Raw genomic sequence first — 12,480 nt, 5'->3', positions numbered from 1 at the left:
TGTGGGTTCTCTCGGCTTTCCTAATTGATTCCTTCAGTAGTTCTGGAGCAAAAGTTCACAATGCAGAGTCTCACACTGCTCTGTCTGTCCACCTGGGAGCTGCAATCTAGTCCTCTAGTCTATTTTTAATGGAAACAGAATAAAAATATACATCCACATTCATTCAGCAAATATTAATTAAGCACTTACTATGTGCCAGGCACTTAAGATTCATCAGTGGACAAAACGGACAAAATCCCTGTCTTCATGGAGCTTGTAGTCTATTAAAGGGAAACAGACATAAACATATACAGAAAGAAATCCGTAATGTTAATGAAAATTAGTGCCTTGGTGAAAATAAAGCTTATTGTTAATGAGACTGTTGGAAGCCCAATGTTTTCTGAGGAGATAAATATTTTAGCAGTTTTTTGATCATTTTAAGATACTTTTTTTTTGTTTTTAAAAACGTATTTTATTTTTTTGAGAGAGGGTTTCACTCAGTGGCCCAGGCTGCAGTGCAGTGGATCAATCACAGCTCACTGCAACCTTGACTTCCCCGGACTTAGGTGATTCTCCCACCTCAGCCTTCCAAGTAGTTGGGACTACAGGTGTGCGTCATGATGCCCAGATAATTTTTCTATTTTTTGTAGAGATGAGGTCTCACTGTTGCCCAGACTAGTCTCAAACTCCTGGACTCAAACAATCCTCCTGCCTTGGCCTCCCAAAGTGTTGGGATTACAAGTGTGAACCACTGCACCTAGCCTAACAATGTGTTTTAGATCATAGTTTGAAAATCTGATTTGATACCAAGATGCTACTTTTAATAATGAATTTACATGTAGCAATTTTAGCTTTAATGAGGCACCTTAATTTTTGCTCATAATAACTTTTTTAGGTACCCCACGGTTTACTTGAAGCACTAAAACAACATTTAGCTTCTTTGGAAGAGAAAAATGACACTTTTCCTCCTTACTGGTAAGTTAATAAATGTCTTAATGTAGGTTAATTTTGTTTCCCTCTAGACAATTTTCTGCATCTTAAATGTTTAATAATATGCGATCAACTAAATAAATTATGGGCTATGAATATGATGGAATACTATTCAGCTATTTTAAATGGTGATATGGGACCGAAGTTTTCAGTCTTTCGTGGGATTCCACACTCTTCACAGGATGATATGCTTCACAAAGGAACATCTTTTATTACACTGAATGATTTGCAAAGTCAGAGATTGGGATGGGAATATTCAAGAATTTGATTCCTTCCCCTAGGGGCTCCTCTAGTGAGAATAACTATTATTGTAGAAAATTATTTAATGACATGTCAAAGTGCTCATTCATGAAATAGAACACATAGTAACATTCAAGACATGTGTATAGATACACACATCTATGTACACATACACATACATGTACTCTGCTATATGTGCATATACATATAAACTGAATAATACAAAATTTGAAGTATGTCACCCCAAACTGTTCACATTAGCTATTTCTTTTTTCTTTTTCTTTTTCTTTTTTTTTTTTTAGACAGAGTCTCACTCTGTCGCCCAGGCTGTAGTGGAGTGGCGTGATCTTGGCTCACTGCAATCTCCACCACCTGGGTTCAAGTGATTTTCCTGCCTCAGCCTCCCCAGTAGCTGGAATTACAGGCACACACCACCACACCCTGCTAATTTTTGTATTTTTAGTAGAGACGGGGTTTCACCATGTTGGTCAGGCTGGTCTCAAACTCCTGATCTCAGGTGATCCGCCGGCCTCAGCCTCACAAAGTGCTGGGATTGCAGGTGTGAACCACTGCACCCAGGCTTAGCTATTTCTAAGTGTAACAATTATGGCTGATTTCAATTTTCTTGTTTGTATTTTTCTATATTGTCCACAATCACTACAAAGGTCATGTAATATTAATTCATTAGACTTTTTAAGGTTGTATTGCTTGTAATCTATTTATATTATCACCTTCTCTTAGACCACAAGGCCATTGACTATTTCGTAATTATCTTTATCACAAATAGACATACAATTAGTATATAGTTGGAGAGATGGATGGATAGATGGATAAATCAAAGAAATGTAAGTTTAGCTAGGTAGAATATATGTAATTCTATTTATTCTCCAGTGTGCCTCATATTTATTGTGATCTTTTAAGTCTCCAACCTGCATTGACTCCATCCTTCCCAAATAGTCCAGTTGTGACAGCTTCAGCAAGCAGAGCTGGGTTTGCAGGTAATATGGCATTATTACATGATTATGTCAGTAATAACTGAAGATAGGATTAGAATCTTTAATTTTTTCACTGCTAAACTACCAACTGTGTCTATTGCCTCTTCCTGAAGCAGTATTTGACCCAGCACTTTCATTCCTAGGAATTTATTCCACATATATATTCACAATTGTGAAATGATATATGATCAAGAATATTCATTGCAACATTATAATGGCAATGGCATAATTAATAAGAGGCTTGTTTTTCTATACTGAAATGGAACAATCTCCAAGTTATATTGTTAAATGACAAATGAGCAAGATGTGAAACAAAGTATAGTATACTATCATTTTTGTTTTTTAAGGTAGTAAAAAGAAAGAATAATATGTATGTAATGTCTTAAAGATTATTCCTGGAAGGATATATAAGAAATGAGTTAAAATGGGCTGCTTCCGTAAAGAGTGTGGTGGTTCATGGAAAGAGATGGATGGGTGAGTCTCCACCGTATACCATTTTCTAACTTTTGAAATTACACCATGAAAATAATGACCTATTATTAATATATAAAGTTTACAAAGAAACAAAAATATACATACATTCAGTGTGATACTTTGTGATGCTTAAGGTGGAAATCCTTTGTAATTTCTTACATTTAGTTTGCCTCATACTTAAGTGGTGTTCTGGAGCCAGCTCCTACTAGCTTAGAGGAGCCAGAAATTTCCAGGAATTTTTCTAGCTGGTTGATGTCACATTGGCAACTTGAAATTCGTCACGATGGGAGTATTTACACTACATAAATGGACAAACACTACAAATTAAGCCTTTTTTGTTTGTTTGTTTTGTTTTTTTGTTTTTTTGTTGTTGGAGTCTCTTGCTCTGTCACCAGGCTGGAGTGCAGTGCAACCTCCGCCTCCCAGCTTCGAGCAATTCTCCTGCCTCAGCCTCTGGAGTAGCTGGGACTACAGGCACATGCCACCACTTCCAGCTAATTTTTGTATTTTTAGTGGAGAAGGTGTTTCACCATGTTGGCCAGGATGGTCTCGATCTCTTGACCTTGTGATCTGCCTGCCTTGGCCTTCCAAAGTGCTGGGATTACAGGTGTGAGCCACTAAGCCCAGCCTTTTTCTTGAGAGCTGTTTGTTATACATTTACTGGCACACAACTGCTCATAGGCAGCCATATTTTGGTTATCTCTACTCTAGACACAAATCCATGTAATAATGAGCAATATTATCATAGGGCTTATATAGCAATATTATCATAGGGTTTATACGCATTTGAATTAAATTTTGTTCATATTTTAACTTAAATATTTAGACTGTATCTATCTTAAATGTTTTTATTTTTCATATATATATATATATTTTTCAATGGACAAATCTTCTGCATTTTTAATGGTGAGTTCAACCAAAGCTATGATGAACAAAAGTTCTTTGAGTAAAACAATGTGTACAGAAAAACTATACACTTGATTCATTTCCAAAAGAATAACTACTGTCACTTTTCTGAGTCCCTGTGCTTTGGGAATTATTAGTGCTTACAACAGATGTTACAAGACAGTTTAATACGGTGGTTAAGAGAATAAGCTATGGATTCAGTTCAATGTGCATGTATTCTAAAGGCCTATAGGCATGATTACCAACAGACCAATACTGACTACTGGTGATCTCCACAGTAGTGTCACCCTCATTGCTTCAACCAATTCTGTTGACAATCCTGTGACCAGTTGAAACCACTTTTTCTCTTAAACTACTGTAATTTTAAAATGCTGGCCATGGAGCCAGAGTGCTTGGATTCCAATTTCACTCTGCCATTCATAGATTGTGTTTTTGGGCAGATCATTTAGCCTCTCTGTACCTCAGCTTCCTTATCCTTTTAAGATTTCTGGCAAAATTAAATGAGTTGATATACGTAGAGTGATTAGAACAGTGCCTGGCCCATAGTAAGTGCTGTTATTGTTGTTTTTGTACTTCTATCCTTCTATCACTCTTACCAACTTATTCCACGGTAAACCAAAAGCTCTATCCTTGGCAGTTTAACTGAATGATTTTTCTCTATCTCTGGCATTGGTTGGAGATACTTCCCTTAGGGTTTTAATTACTATGTACATTCTGGAGAGAGAGAGAGAGAGAGACAGAGAGAGAGAAAGAGAGATTATATTTCTGTTTACATTTATGTCTACAGCTCCAAACTTATATATCCCCCTGTCTGCTGGACTTTTCTGCTTGCATGTTCTACAATTACCTCAAACTCAGTTTATACAAAACGAAATGGCTCACTTACCATCTCCCAAACCTTGCTCCTTTGCTTTTGGCATGTGCTTAGTAAATGGCACTGTTATCCATTCAGGTGATCAGTTGATACCAGGGAATTATTTTTGACACTTCCTTCTCCCCCACTTCCATATCCAACCCATTACCAAATCCTATTCATTCTACTGCTCAATGATCTGTCAGTTCTCTCCATTTCTATCTGTCCAAACTGCCTCAACCTTAGCTAAAACCACTGACATTTCTCTCCTGGATTACTATAATAGCTACATAACTGGCCCCCCTACATCCATTTGCCCTCCTATAACCCATTCTGAATATGGCAATCAGAGTGATATTTTAGAAAGTCAAATATAATCATGCTGTTCCCTTGATCAAAACCTTTAAGAGAATGTCAGTTATCCAAGGATAAAGCCTACAAGCTTCATTTTGTGTTGTTCTTGCTCAACTTTCTGGGATACTGGAGTTGTTTCACTTATTTACACATCCCCCAGGGTCTTTCTAATTCTCAGGCTGGAATCCTTTTCTCTCCTTCCCCTGGCCCTAATCCTCATGGCCTATATAATTTATATTTTATCCTTTAAGTCACAGATAAACTAACACAGAAGACTAATTCTTGACTCCCTAGATGAAGTTAAATTTCCTTGATACATTCATGTAATATTCTGTACTTCTTTTATAATATTCAACAAATTATAATTTTACTCAGAGCTTTTACTCATACTTCTCCTGCAGGATCACCATGGTTCACTTTCTCACATCCTTTAGGTCATTACTTAAAAGTACCCTTCTTGGTGAGCCATTCCTATTTAAAATTTAAATTACTGCATGCGCCAAGCTAAATACATGAAGCAAAAACTATTAGAAATACATGGAGAACTTGAGAAAAATACTGTTATAATGGGCAATTTCAAACCATCTCTTTCATTATTGGACATATCTCTCCCACTGACATGTCATGTCTCTTTCCTTGATGTTTTATCCTTAGCATTTATCAGTATATGTCATTTATCAGTATCTGACATATACTTCATCTTGGTTGTTTACTGTCTCCATTAGAATGTAAATCACATGAAGGCAGGGATTTTTATCTTTTTTCCTCACTGCTGTATATTTAGCACCTAGTACAGTGTCTGACACGTAACGAGGGCTTAATTAAAATTTATTCAATAAATAACTTAAAATCACTCCTCTTTTACCTAATAATTTGAGGTCCTGTTAGTTTGTAATGGGAGGGTACGCATATGTCATTACTGTATTGACATAAACTAGGTTTATGTTTTCATCTCATTTTGTCTCTTATTTTTAGATTATTTTGACTACATGATACATTACAACCATCATTACCTTTGCAAGCCCACGAACCTGTTGGAGCCAGACAGCAAGGTGGAATGATTATAGCAAACAACCTAAATGGCTCACCTGCTAGCCTTGTAGGAAGTAAACATCTAGTTTTAAATTAATATTTTAAATATATTTTAAAATGCATTTTAAGAAAAAGCATTTACACAAAAATAATGTAAAACTTGTGTTTGTTTTATGAAACAGATTTTAACTTTGAAGAAATCCCAGTCAACAGGTAAGTTTTTATTATTTAAGAAAAGACAGAGAAGGAGGGCTGGGCAGGAAAGAAAAAAAAAGGACAACCAATAAATATATGCCAGAGGAAAGGGCTTGTAAGAATAAGAACTAGAAAATAATTTTCAAATTAGATATCATAACTGCTTGTTATGAAACTCTATAATGTGGACATTTAAACTTAAATTATTAAAGTGGAAAATTTATTTATTATGCACTATCCTAACTTTTGTAGGTAAAGTTCTTGGTTAAAGTATACTGTATTACGATTCTCCACCTACCCATCTGATAATCCTTCTTGGCTTATCTGAAGGATCTTCTTTTCTAGGCATGTCTTAAATATTGGCATTCCTCATAGCTCTTTGTATTCTTGGTTCTTTTCTTTATGATAATAGACTCTATTAAATAAGTAATGCTTATTTTTATTTTACCAAGCAAAAAATAATGAATCAGCTAGTTGGAGCTCCTGAGTATCATAGGTTAACCAATGTCAACTTCAATGAGTTAACTTCTAAAATTTCAGCCAAAAAAATAACAGGGAAATGGAAACCAAAGGAAGGCAGAAGTGATAATATTAACAACAAATAATATAGAATGCAAGGTTAAAAGCCAGGTCAAGAGGGTAAGGATAAGGATTTTTAGGCCTTATCTGACAAAAAGGGCATGATCTGATATTAATCAGCTGGGGGAAACAGCATGGCCTGTTTCTTCAGATTCTTCTCTGTGACCCTTTGCCTTCAGACATAAGGATGTTTCTTACCTGGATTTTTTGGCCTACCTAAAACTTCCTCCTTTAAGGATGAGGAGGGATATCATATAATGATAAAAGGCACTATTTATGAAGACATAACAATATTGCTGTAGCACTAAGCTAAATATAGAAAGCAAAAGTTATTAGAAATACATGGAGAACTTGAGAAAAATATAATGGCATTTTCAAATCACTTCTTTCATTATTAGACAGGTCTGGTAGATAAAACATAAGTAAAGACAACGGAATTCAAATAAAACGTAACAAATAAATAACAATAATAAACCAGAACACACACACACACACACACACACACACACACACACACACACACAGAACGTTCGTTTACTTTAAAGCAGTAATATACTTGGCCATAAAGAAAACTGTAACAAAATTTTGAAGAATTTTACAGTCTATATTTTCTCGTAATTCAATAAAATTAGAACTAATTAATAAAAATTTGACCATGAAAATTTTAACTATTTAGAAATTTAAAAATATAATTCTTTTGCCCAAGAAGAAATCAGAGGAAAATTATTAACTATCTAAGGCAATGAAGAAGAAAACTTCATACCAATGCTAATAGGGCACTGTGAGAGCTAAAACTTAAATAAAAATTTGTGGCTTTAAATATCATTATTGTTTAAAAAAGATAAATTTTAAGAAAATTTCATTTTTATCTTAAGAAAGTAGAAAATAAAATAATTAGGAAGATAAAATTTTTAAAGATAAAAACTTAAATTAATAACACTACCAACAAAAACAGATACAAAATTCCTTGTAAAGTCTAATAAAATAAGCTCCTCTGATTAAATAGAAAAGAGAATGCAAAAGTTTACAACATTGGGAATAAAAGAGCTGACAGCTAGAAGGGAGATTAAAGTAATTATGATTGTGCAACCATTTGGCAACAGCCTATTCGAAAATCTAGAGGAAATGGATGATTTCCAATCAAAATATAAATTACTATATACCATCCAAGAAGAAGCAGAAAGATGCATAGACCAATTACCACATAAGTCTTTGAAAATTAACAAAGAAAGGAAGCTGCTGACTGGTCTCATGTAGTCATTATATTTGGGAGAATCCTGCATAAAATATGAACAAATAAAATCCAAGAATATATTTTAAAAATTCACTACTTATACAGACTGCTTCTTTGATATTGGAGCATACTGTATGAAACCCTTCCTGGGATGATACATTTATAGTTTTATAATCTTAAGTATCTAGTAAAGATAGTATAAACTTGATTGACTAGTAAACCTGGGTATAAAAAATTGTATGCCTGTATTACATTTAATGCTGACAACTCTGAAAATATTCCAGTTTTTATTTTACCAATGACAATCTTTCTTTTAAAAATGTGTCTTGAACATTTATTTATTTTTAATTGACAAAATTTATATATTTATGTTGTACAATAGGTGTTTTAATATACATTGTGGAATGATTAAATGAATTAACATATCAGTTCCCTCATAATTTTAATCTTTTTTTTTTTTTTTGAGACGGAGTCTCGCTCTTGTTGCCCAGGCTGGAGTGCAATGGCACAATCTCGGCTCACTGCAACCTCCACCTCCCAGGTTCAAGTGATTCTCCTGCCTCAGCCTCCCAAGTAGCTGGGATTACAGACATGCACCACCACACCTGGCTAATTTTTTTTTTTTTTAATTTAGTAGAGATGGCGTTTCACCATGTTGGTCAGGTTGGTCTCAAACTCCTTACCTCAGGTGATCCACCCACCTCAGCCTCCCAAGGTGCTGGGATTACAGGCGTGGGCCACCACCCCTGGCCATTTTAAACCATTTTTTGTGGTGTGAACATGTAAAATCTACTTTCAGCAATTTTGAATATTCAATACACTCTTATTAACTACAATCAATGTGTTGTACAATAGATCTCCTGAATTTACTCCTCTGTCTAGCCAAAGCTTTGTATCCTTTGATCAACATCTCCCCAATCCTCACTGCCCCTGGTAACCACAATTCTACTCTCTGCTTCTATGAGTTCAACTTTTTTTAGATTCCACATATAAGTGATATCATACAGTATTTATCTTTCTGTTTCTGGCTTATTTCACTTAGCATCATGTCCTCCAGTTTCATCTAAGTTGTTGCAAATGTCCACTGTCACTATTCTAGACCAGGCCACTTGAGACCTCTTGCTTGGATGACTTCAAAAGACTTTCTAACTGACTTCTTCACTCTATCTTACTTGCCCACTGCTCATGTTCCATACTCCTCCCAGACTAATCTTTCAAAAATGTAAACATGATCATGATCATGTTATAGCTTCAGTTCCCCACTGAAGGGGAAGGATTTCCTTATTTTTATAATGAAATAGTATTTCATTATGTGTATACCACAGTTTCTTTATCAGTTTATCCACTGATGGACACTTAGGTTGATTCTGTATCTTGACTCTTGTGAATAGCGACACAATGAACATGGGAATGCAGAGATCTCCTCAATATACTAATTTCAAGTCTTTTGGATATATACCCAGAAGTAGGATTGCTGGATCATATGGCAGCTCTATTCTTAGCTTTTTGAGGAAAACCACAGTTTTCCATAATGGCTGTACTAATTTATATTCCCACCAACAGTGTACAAAGGTTTTCTTGTCTCCACATCCTTGCCAACACTTACCTTTCATCTTTTTGATAATAGCCATTCTGACAGATATGAGCTGATATCTTGTTGTGGTTTTAATTTGCACTTCCCTAATGACAAGTGATGTTGAGCATTTTTTTCATATATCTGTTGGTCATTTGTATGTCTTTATTTGAAAAATGACTATTCAGGTCCTTTGCCCATAATTGGGTTATCTCTTTTCTTGTTATTGAATTGTCTGAGTTCCTTATGTATTTTGGATATTAACCCCTTTTCAGATGTATGACTTTCAGATATTTTCTCCCAATCTATAGGTTTTGTCTTTGCTCTGTTAATTGTTTCCTTTGCTGTGCAGAAGCTTTTTAGTCTAATTTAATCCTATTTGTTTATTTTAGCTTTTGTTGCCTGTGCTTTTGGGGTCAAATCCAAAAAATTATTGCCCCAACTAATGTCATATAGTTTTTCCTCTGTGTTTTATTCCAGTAGTTTTACAATTTCAGGTCTTATGTTTAAGTCTTTAATGCATTTTGAGTTGATTTTTGTATATGGTGTGAGATAAGGGTTTGATTTCATTCTTCTGCATGTGAATATTATGTTTTCCCAGCACCGTTTATTGAAGAGTGTTCTTTTCCCATTAGATCTGACATGAAGTGGTGTCAGCCTTCAGAGATGGAAATTAATGATGGAATAAACTGGCAGTTGAATACCTTCACCTGCACATCAACCATAATGGAATTCCATTGCTGCTCCTCTTCCCTACATGGTAGCATTTGTGCTGTATTATTACTCTAGTTTTTTGATATATGCATATAACATAGAAAATTGTATTAAGGATGTAAGTAGAGCAAGAAATGTTTTCTTTCTAATCATTTTTAATGTATTGCACTAATACTTATAAGTATATTAAACTATTTCATAAATTGAAATGTGAAAATTCACATTAGGACCTCTATAAGGCCTACAGTTCTCTTCTCATCACAGAATCTACACTTCCACTATTTTGCTCTACTTTTATTGTGCACCTATTAGGTACCATGCACTGTGCTAAGTGGTAAAGACACAGAATCAAATAGGAACTAGGCTCTACTCTCAAGGAGCTACTGTAAGGGTAGATGAAATAAAGACATTGAATATTTTAAGTGCTAAGGTGGAACACTTCAGAGGGTATATTGATTAATTTTACAAGGAAACTGAACATGAGGTAAAAGGAGATGAGGTGAATCTATTGTATATTTCAAAATAGCTAGAAAATAATAATTTGAGTGGTTCTAAGATAAAGAAAAGACAAATATTTAAGGTGATGGATATCCCAATTACCCTGATTTGATCTTTACAAATTACATGAATGTGTTATCACATGTATCCCCGAAATATGTACATTTGTTATGTATCAATAAAAATTTTTTTCAGAAAGGAGATGAGGTAAATTGATAGTCACCATGTAGCAGGATTGATAAGGAATTAGAGAGACCAATGGGGTTGAGGAGGATATTTATTATTTAGGTGCACCAGCCCAGTTCAGATTAACATCCAAAGGACTGAGCCCTGAACAAAGAGTTAAGTTACCTTTTAAGCATTTTGTGGGGATGGAGAGAGATCTGTGCAGGGGGAAGCATACTACAGAGCAAGAAACAATGACAGTTATTCAATTAATTGAGACATGCTTTACATCATTTCTTACTTTTTAAGGAAAAAAATGTTTTACTACTCGAGTTTATCTTTTTAGTGACCTTGCAGCTGCACAGCTAGAGAAACAGGGCCTTTACAATGCCTGGGAAAGGAGGAGAGATAAGGCTCACTAGCCACAGAAAAACAGGCAGCAGTTAATTTTTAAAGGACTCCAGCTCTTTCTTTTTCTTAAGGGGAATTGGGTTTTCTTACATACAACTGAGTTTCTGCTTACAAATTCTTTAATTTCTTTCTTTCTTTCTTTTTTTTTTTTTTTTTTTTTTGAGACAGAGTCTCACTCTGTCGCCCAGGCTGGAATGCAGCGGCGCCATCTTGGCTCACTGCAACCTCCGCCCCTCCAGGTTTAAGCAGTTCTCTGCCTCAGCCTCTGGAGTAGCTGGGATTACAGGCGTGTGCCACCATGCCTGGCTAATTTTTTGTATTTTTAGTAGAGACAGGGTTTCACCATCTTGGCCAGGCTGGTCTTGAGCTCCTGACCTCGTGATCCACCCGCCTCGGCCTCCCAAAGTGCTGGGATTACAGGCGTGAGCCACTGCGCTTGGCCAATTTCTTTTAATTCCTTTTCCAACCAGTTGACAAATAGGGCAAGCGCATCACAAGCAGAGGGAGCAGAAAACTAAATGGGCTATTCAGAAAAGTGTAAATGGCTTAACATGGCTGTAGCATAATATATGACAGATGCAATAAGAGATAAAGGTAGAGAGGTTAATAGAGGCCAGAACTCGTAGGAACTTGTATAAGAGTTTATCTTATTGGCAGTGGGGAGCCAAAGCTATAACATGATCATATTTACATTTTTGAAAGATTAGTCTGGGAAGAGTATGGAAGATGGATAGTAGGCAAGTAGGACAGAGCGAAGAAGTCAATTAGAAAGTCTTTTCAAGTTGTCCAAGCAGGAGGTCTCAAATGGCCCGGTTTAGAGTAGTGACAGTGGACATTGAAAGAAAGATTTCAGAGACACACAGAATTAATGGGACTTGCTAGTAGATTGAAAGTTGAAAGATAGGTCTCCTATAAACTATGCAATTTTAAAATCCAAAAAGTTCTGGACAACAAGTTTAATTACTTAGTTAAGGTTTGTGACAAACTCTTTTGGCTGCAAAATGTTACCTGAACTGTAATGAGTCTATAGTCATTATTTATGATCTTGTTTGCATTTTGCTGCATAAATATTAATGCATTTGATTATAGGGTACTATCCCACCCCCCCGAGGTGTTACATCATATGTTTTATATATATTTTCTAAATTGTCTTTCTAATATACAGAACATTGTGAATTTCAAAACACTTTTGATCCTAAGGATTTAAAATATAGGATTGTGGACCTGTGCTATTTTTTTGTATGATTTTGCTTTAAAACTTCCTTGTTCCATAGATATAACAAACTGT

Source organism: Rhinopithecus roxellana, chromosome 7, assembly GCF_007565055.1.
Source record: "Rhinopithecus roxellana isolate Shanxi Qingling chromosome 7, ASM756505v1, whole genome shotgun sequence".
NCBI classification, from domain to species: domain Eukaryota; kingdom Metazoa; phylum Chordata; class Mammalia; order Primates; family Cercopithecidae; genus Rhinopithecus; species Rhinopithecus roxellana.
This window is presented reverse-complemented; position numbering follows the sequence as displayed.